The sequence below is a fragment of the Pinus tabuliformis genome, chromosome 1_1, assembly GCF_031772625.1.
Source record: "Pinus tabuliformis cultivar Carrire ecotype Pingquan chromosome 1_1, CPIR1, whole genome shotgun sequence".
NCBI classification, from domain to species: Eukaryota; Viridiplantae; Streptophyta; class Pinopsida; order Pinales; family Pinaceae; genus Pinus; species Pinus tabuliformis.
Genome location: NC_142297.1, coordinates 87,398,389 through 87,406,700, shown reverse-complemented (window position 1 = coordinate 87,406,700; position 8,312 = coordinate 87,398,389).

Genomic DNA, 8,312 nt, shown 5'->3' with positions numbered 1-8,312 from the left:
CAACGACGAATATTTAGCAAGCATAATTGATATCATAGAACAATATTTAGCAAGCATAATTGATATCATAGAAAAACACTAATATTCTGAAAACAAAAAAAATAAAAAATAATCTTTCAATGTTGCAAAACCTGATGTCATAGACAAATATTAATATTCAAAAAGAAAAAAAAGAAGAAGATTAATTTAGGCTCATAATCTAGTGCAATATTTATTTATGAAACAACAAAAGTAGGCATAGGACAAACAACTTCAATATGATTATTTTGTTTGTACAATGGGTATTGGGAAATTCCCTTATTTAAAATAAATGGATTTACACTGTACAACTCAATTGTATAATGTAAAAGAAATTTTAATGAAATTAAAAAAAATTAGGTAGTTGTATTTTTAATGTCATTTCTCACATCCATAAGTTTTCATATCCCCTACACCGATGCTATCATTTTTGTCAACGCCTATTGATATTACAATGTTATACATCATAAATGAATCTAAAAAATCCCTAATTATGAATAAACTTACATAGATTACAAAACAATTTAGCCATGTGTACAATCCTAGTTGCTTGCTATGCTTGAAATAAGTCAAAAAAGCATGAGGTCCTTGTGATGCATCCTCACTCTTCTACCATATACCAATATTCACTCACATATCAACCTCTCTAGTTCCCCACTTAATTAAGTAAATTCTTTTTAGTAAACTTCATCCTCAACTTGGCTTCTGTTGTAGCGGCTACAACCACCCTTCAAAATTTTGCATTAGCTTCATTTTGGAGCCTCCCTACCAACTTTTCATAGCACCTTGTCTTGCTTCGTTAAGTAGACAAGCTTCAGTGTTTTTCTTGCACAAAGGCAGCCTGTTGATCATAGCTTGATGCATTCCCCTCACAAGTTGTTCATCTGAACTTGGTCCAACTGCAGGTTGAGCAACTCCCCTAAGAAATTGCACATTTCTGGAGGGCAACCAACCTTCGCTCCAGAGATTGTGCAATCTTGTCTGGCAGCATGCTCGGCTCTAGAAATTGTGCAATCTTGTCTGGAAGCATGCTTAGCTCCAGAATTGTGCAATTATGCCAGTCAACACTCAAAGTGAAAATTGCACAATTTTCCCTAGTAGGGCTGCTCAACCCAGAATTTGTGCAAATCTGGGCAATAGTCAACTGCTCTACCCAGAAATTGCACAAATCTCCTAGTCAGCTAGTGCAGCTCCCAGCCAGAAATGCACATTTTATCCTAGCAGTCGAACAACCTTGTGCATGTGCAACTAAGTTGACCGGTTCCCTTCGAGACCGAGAAAAACTGACTTGCATGCATGGGATGCTTCTCCCAAGGCATCATAAAAAGGCATCCATTATTTTAGGGACCTATTTTTGGCAGTTCGAGGTTACATACAAGGATCATTTTAGAAACCTCCCACCAAGTGTCACTTTCCCTAGATTTGTCGTATGCACGTCACAACCTCGATTTTATCAAAACTCATAAATCAAACCCTATGAAGCTCGTTCCTCACATTAACCTTGCATCTCTGACATACCACACCACATCTAGGAGCTGTGAGCACATTCAACTCAGCTATTTTGCGGTAGGCCAACTTTCCCTGTCTTGTGTTGCATTTCTGGCAATTTTTGTGTTTCGCTTCGTATGAATGTTATCTGCTTGATTTCAGTGAGCACTTGCTATCTTTTTTATACATACTAGCTTGTACTAGTACCGTTTCATTTTTCGTTGTTATCTCACTACTGTCGCATGCATGAAACTGTTTTGCACAAATGGTCACCGATTCGGCGACTTGCTTCACCCACATGCATGTTGATCTATTTACTGAATCTTTAATTCAATGTTTGCAAGCACTATCAATCACTTCTCTTTTCACTTAGTGTCGCCATGCATTCACTGTCATATTTACTTTTAGTTGCCAGTCGGCAAGTTTGGCCAACCATGGTTTGAACTCTACCTTCACTGAGACCACATTGCACAATCTGGGGGAGGAAGGCTCTACCTTCCTCTCCATAAATGCGCATTTCTGAGGGACAGTGACTATTGGCCCAGAAAATTGCGTAATGCAGTCACTAAGCCTGCAGCCAACGATAGCTGTGATTGCGCATTGTGCAATTCCAAGTGTTAGCAACTAGAATGGACTGTGCATTGTGCAGTTCCAGTAGTTAGTCAATCTCCCAGTAGCTTAGAATGTGCCTTGCGCAGTCTTGGCACTCAGTCTCCCGACCTCCTGGCCGAAATTGCGCAACCTTCATGATCAGTCACATAGGTATGTTGCAAGTCATTTCTTAAGTTCATTTTGGTTTCCGATTAATAGATTCCTTGCCATGAGTATCGCCATCTCTCCAGGTATGGCAGGTGTTCATCTGCCTCTCATTAACACAGGTACAATGGTTTCTAGGAGAGCAAAGTCGAAGACACCGTTCAGAGCACACTTGGGGATACAGTCGATCAAGTGTCTACGAGCTTTCCTACTCATGAAGACATCAATTTGTTCATAGGCAAGGACATCAAGATATGACAGCAACAACATCATAGTGAGCAACATCATGAAAAACAGCTGAAGGCAGCATACCGAATGCAATGAATGCAAGAGGAATGTTGTTGAAAACATAGACGCAAAACAAAGTTGCAAGCTCAAGAAGATCCACTAATGATGAAAAAAACTTTGGAGACTCAGGCTATGAGGTGACGACACGACATGAAGATCACACGAAGACAGAGAATGGAGCAAAGAAGGAGTTGCATGTGTTAAAGCAGCAAATCGGGAAAGAACATGAAGCTGCACGGACAAGCGAATGAGTTGCAGTAGGAACAAGAATAACAGGGGGCGCAACATGCACTCATGGATGAAACTCTGGTTGTACAAGTTATAGATCTATCCCACCAGCTTGTATAGAGTAGGCATGGTGACCAGTGTTGTTGATCGCATGTAAGGGATTCAGCAACATGAATGCCATTGTGTGCACACATGCGATCCAACCCATTCAGCACACTCACCAAGGCAAACACAAAAAGCAAGTCCAACTGAAGCTGAACATGTACTTCGAAAAGTTGATGCTCATGACCACCAACACATACTTGAAGATCAGCACAGACACTATGCATTAGTGTGTTGTCAGTTCAGCCAAACCCAAGAAGACCATGCGCATGTTAGCAGACAATTTGGATGAAGGAGCCGCATCAATACACCTGGATGTAACAGAGGCAAGAGTTTGCTTCAGCAAGATTTCATCATGGGCTGCATGCACACCATCACAGATGACCAAGCTTGGCATCAACTCACCACCTTCACCATCACAAGCATGTCAAAGAGTTGGTCTCACCACAACGGATCGAGTGTCAATGATGTCTTGCATGGCTTGCTCAAGCCATTTCATCTCACATGAGCACATGTGCATTGTAATGTAACATCATGTCAAGTGGAAGTTCAAGTCTCAATACTTGGATGTAATAGTCATAGAGTAGATGAAGAGTCATCACGGTAGATGAAGTGTCACAGAAGGGAATGTTAAGGGTCACCCCACCCTTTGCTATAAATAGAACCTCTATGGGATTTTGGTTAGCCAAGCTTCAATAGGACTATCTTAGAGAAAGGTTGGATAGTATTGTAATGAGACTTGGCTTCTCCCATGCGCAGAGTTGGTATATCTCTGTGAAGGAGCAGGTGTTTGTGGCTGTAACATTCCACTATTGGAACTAGCGGGTGTACATGGATGTATTGTATGACTAGAACTTACACTTCTTAATAAAACAGAGCCAGCACGTTTTCATAAATATGTTTTTATTGTAGTTGGATTATTCTGGAGGCTGTAGCAATGTATGTTTTTTAACTTGCGTATTTGTGTATGAACTATTTTGTATGAAATTGTATGAATCTTATTGCGGATGTGTTGTTGGTTTGAAAATCACCTTGGATTGCTCGCTATCTTGCTTTCCAGCCAGTGACGCATCTTTACTCATGTGTTCCCTTCTAAGTTGAGTGCTATTATAGGTTTCCAAGGGACACACTCACCTCACTCCCCATGTGTTAGAACCTTTCATGCACCTTCCTTGGCTCGCCACAACTGTCACACTGTTATGAAACCAGCTCACAAAAAGATAGAAAAGATAAATCAACGCCTTATAATTCAGCCTCTTCAAGGGGGCAACCTCCTTTACATTACACAAATGAACAATTCTTGGATGATACAAATGATAAGACATCCTTTCTATATATAGGAGTCTAAGGGGTCATAATATAATCAGAGCCTACATAACAATAATAATGTAAGGGCAAAATAATAACAATAGTGGGCTTCTATGGGGCACAATAATAACAATATGGGGACTACATTGGCACAACAATATAATAAGGGGGTTATACTAATAGCAACAAGGGGTTACACCAGTAGTATAGGGACCTAACATGCCCTTGTCCTTCAAAAAGTGTTGTCATCAACGCTTAAGTAGTTCTTGATGCTTCTGTATAAATTCTTGTCCTCCCATGTGGAATATTCAGCGGGTAAGTTCTTCCTCTTGATGAGATACTCTGAAATTGATCTATTTCGTAGCTTTTGTTTTCTCAGATCTGTGACTGCTTCAGGTTCCAATATGATTTTCCCTTCCTTGTCAAGTTCTCACAATGCTGTTTGAACTGAGATCTTCTGCAACTTTTGAATGAGTTCCAACTCCTTTGGGCATATGGATATATGTAAGGCCGGATGTTTGGAGGAACACTTCATGGAATCAAATGAATAGCATGATGATGATCACGAATAGGTGGTAGGCCTTTGGGAGTCTCAAATACCTTGGAATGTTTGTCCAAAATGATTTGGAGATTTGGAGAAATACATGATTTTGATGTGGGATCCTCTAGTGAACATAATTGTGCAATTACACCTCGTTGTTCTTTATTTAGAAGCTTTGTCATGCTGTTAGAGTTTATTATCTTTCTAGGTTTTCCTTTGATACCCCTCAATTCAACTTCCTTTCCTTCCCAAAAAAATTTCAAGAAAAGTTCTTGAAAATTAAAAGCTATCGTACCCAAAGATTGTAGCCATTGGACTCCTAGTAAAACGTCAGCACCACCCATTGGAATGGAAAGCATTGGGCTGTTCCATACATATTTTCTGATCGATAGCTTGATATTATGGCACTTTCTAGAGAAATTTATGGTTCCTCCACTTGCAACCATCACTTGACACTCCGGTGCTGGATATAGGAAGCAATTCAATTCCTTGGCTATCTTACAATCAATAAAATTATGGGTACTGCCCGAATCAATGAACACTCTTACCTTTTTCTTCTTGATATGCCCTTCTATATTAATAGTTTGAGGAATGGTAATTTCTTACAATGCATTACAAGATATGGTCGGATTGATTTCTTGAGACTCGATGTGATCTTTCAATTCTTGAACATTTTTCTTCTTGATATGTCCTTCTATATTGATAGTTTGAGGAGTGGTAATTCCGGCCAATGCATTACAAGATATCGTCGGATTCATTTCTTCTTTATATATGTGATCTTTCACTACTTGAACCTTTTTCTTCTTGATATGTCCCTCTATCTTGAGAGTTTTAGGAGTGGTAATTCTTTCCAATGCTTTACAAGACATGGTCGGATTCATTTCTTCTTTCTCTAGGGTTGGTTCCTGGTGTATATACTCTTCTTTTGACGTTTCTTGATCCTTTTCTTCATCTTTTCCACAATCAATGTAGAATAATTTATTCTCAGCACACTTAAGACCTTTAATGTATTTGTTATCACAATTGTAACAAAGCCCTTTTTCTCTTTTTTCTTCCAATTGTTGTGGTGTAACCCTTGTAGGTTGTGGAAGGCTAGGAGAAACAACACTTCCATCTTTATAGTTGTGAGGGGTAGACTTCCTTGTTGCCATAATTTTGCTTTCCACTTTGTAACAAAGCCCTTCTTCTCTTTTTTCTTCCAATTGTTGTGGTGTTTCTCTAAAGAAGGTGTTTCTCTTTGTATCCTCATAATGTGCTATCATTTCCTCCGCGAAAATTGACCACGTAACAAGTTCTTTACGAGAACAAAGCCCTTTATACCATAAAAATTGATCTAATTCTAAATATGAAGATGCAATACATACCTTTTGTAACAGGGGTCACCATGTAGATCAAAATATTTCTCCATCTGTAGTATCTAATTTACTGGATCCTTTCCATCAAACTTCCTCATATCACCTTTTCTTGATTTCAAGAGATCGATCTTGAAATGACTCTAACTCTATACCATTAGATCTCAAAGTTCTGAAATTGTCTCCTGTAGTAGCCCTCTGAGTCCTCTTTCCAACCCTACAAGTCTGGTTAGAATTTGATTCTCCAAGAAAGGGTTATGCCCAATCTCTTAAGATGACCTGATTATATAATGTTTCATTAGAGCGAACTTGTACGGCGTACCATGTGTCACTGTTTTGACCTTTGGATTTGAAAAATATGCATAGAAAACTATAGTCTATCCTCTTTCGGTAACTTCTTATGAAATTTTAATTTGTTGCTCAGAGAAAAATTATGACGATTTTTCCAAGGTCACCTATTTAGGATGTAATTAAGGAGTCTGTAAATATCTTAACTTCCTCAGATCATATATATGAAAATATAGCGAGACAAGGTCTGAAATTCGGACCCGAGATTCAGAACGATTTCTTCTCAAATGGGTTTTTTCTTTAGCTTCTAAAACTTCGTAGCAAAAAGGTTATAGTGAAAATACCACGATGACTTATTTTAGTTGAATTTCTGGAGCTTGCAAAAACCATCACTTCCTCATATCATATCTCTTAAAATATAGCTAGACAAGATCTAAAATTCAGACTTGTGGTTCAACAAGATTTTTTCTCAACTGGGTTTTTCTTTTAGCTTCTAAAACATCACAGAAAAAAGGTGATAGCGAAAATACAACGATGACCTATTTGGAGCAACAAAACCCTAGAATCCAAAGCTCTAATACCAAATGCTATGAAACTAGCTCACAAAAAGATAGAAAAGATAGATCAACGCCTTATAATCCAGCCTCTTCAAGGGGGAAACCTCCTTTACATTACACAAATGAACAATTCTTGGATGATACAAATGACAAGACCTCCTTTCTATATATAGGAGTCTAAGGGGTCATAATATAATCAGAGCCTACATAACAATAATAAGGGCACAATAATAACAATAGTGGGGCTCTATGGGGCACAATAATAACAATATGGGGACTACATGGGCACAAAATATAATAAGGGGGTTATACTAATAGCAATAAGGGCTTACTACCAATAGAGTTATCTTACTTGCCTCTATGCGAAATAGCAGTCAAGGCATTACCGTACAACCCACGTGGGACTCTTACACCAAACGGTCTGAGGTCTAATTGGGACTTCTTATCGGGGAGATCCCCTGACATTTTGGCGGGTCCAACACCATCAACATTTATGGCACTAGAAGGAGGGCCAAATGAGAAGTTGTGTCCTCTCATCCGCTTTTGAAGCTTTGCATATCTTTCATGGATTCTTGCACTCTTCTCCCTCTACGATGTTTTTTGAATCATGAACATGTCACCATCATGAGGGAGTTTTTCAATCTCTTGTCCACTTACATGTATGATGGTCAAGGCGAAGTGGCCTGGCTTGAGTACTTACATGACTTTCTTTCCATGCTTCATGAGGAACATGGGTGTTCTGACAAACAGGCCAGCTTGCTTCTTTAATACACACTTCGTGAATCTCCACTTTGATGGTTGTTCAGCCTACCGGCTGAAAACGTGCACTCACTTGAGCAATTTTGTGATCTTAATGAAGACACTTTCTATCATTTTGATCCAGGCCATCTTGACCAAAAACTGTTGCAGCAACGGAAGGCTCTGCATGAATCGATCATGGATTTTTGGCAGCACTTTCGTGACTTGTAGTTTCAAGCTTCAAGTAGCCAGATGAAATTTTCCTATCTATGGGACCAATTCGAATATTGCCTTAAGAAATCTGCTCATCCCAAGAAGAGGTTTGAAATCAATTCTTGCTCAACATTCTTCACTGACGGATATGTGCAATCTCATGCGAATGCAATCACTGTTTCGACTGATTGTTTTCCATCCCCTCATCCAACAGCTCCACCACTATCAAGTGATGTTGAGGATCATGCTCACACACCTGTTCAACTATCACATCCTTCCAACATACTTCACTTAATTTTCACGCGGATTTGGTTGTGAGTGCTTCGAGTTCTCATATGCATTATGTTCCGTGACCTCTGTCTCCACACTCGATTATTCCTTCGGATGATACTGTCTTGTTTTCTTCTGCTGTAGACTCTTCACTTGTTGTGAATA